This window comes from Cariama cristata, unplaced genomic scaffold, assembly GCF_000690535.1.
Source record: "Cariama cristata isolate BGI_N322 unplaced genomic scaffold, ASM69053v1 scaffold34362, whole genome shotgun sequence".
Taxonomy (NCBI): domain Eukaryota; kingdom Metazoa; phylum Chordata; class Aves; order Cariamiformes; family Cariamidae; genus Cariama; species Cariama cristata.
Window position 1 is genome coordinate 33,579 of NW_009602715.1, and position 671 is coordinate 34,249.

Sequence of the window (671 nt, forward strand, 5' to 3'; positions counted from 1 at the left end):
GTCCCCATCCCTGAGAACAAACCATATTTAAGAAGCCGTACAAGAGATGTAGTGCTGGAGCACGAAACAGTCCTTTGGGTCCCCTCCCTTTCCCTGTGCAGTGATCCACCGGGTCTGGCTCCCTGCAGCCCTACAAGGAAGTCACTGAAACCCCCAGCCCCAATTCTGCTTTCGTACTGGGGTGACCTTTCCTGTCCAGAGGTGCCCTCCAAGTGGGAATGAGCAGCATTCAGTGTGCCCAGCGCTCAGCCTCCATCGCCTCTGGGCAGCTCCAAACACCCTTCTGCCTGGCAGGGCTGTCCCCTGGGGTCTCACCAGGCCAGCAGCTATCATTCAGAGCTGCCTCAGAAACTGCTGACGGTGCCCTTGCTGCCCACAGTAGCTCTGAGAGCAGTGCCAGAGGAGATGGGCACCCCAGCCTCTCCCCGATGGTCGGAGCTGGAGCAGCCTTCTGGAGGAGGCTAGGATGCTCTCTTCACCATTGGATTTGGGACAAGCCACTGCCCTGATTCCCACTTATCAGCCTGGCTCCTGGCAAGAGATGGTGGGTGCTTCATTACCGGGAGGGTCCGATGCCTTCCCCGGGAGGCTGCAGAAATATCCCACCAGAGAGAGAAACCTCCCCTCGCAGCAGGTTCCTGCCCCATGGCCTGGTCCCACCGCAGAGCCCG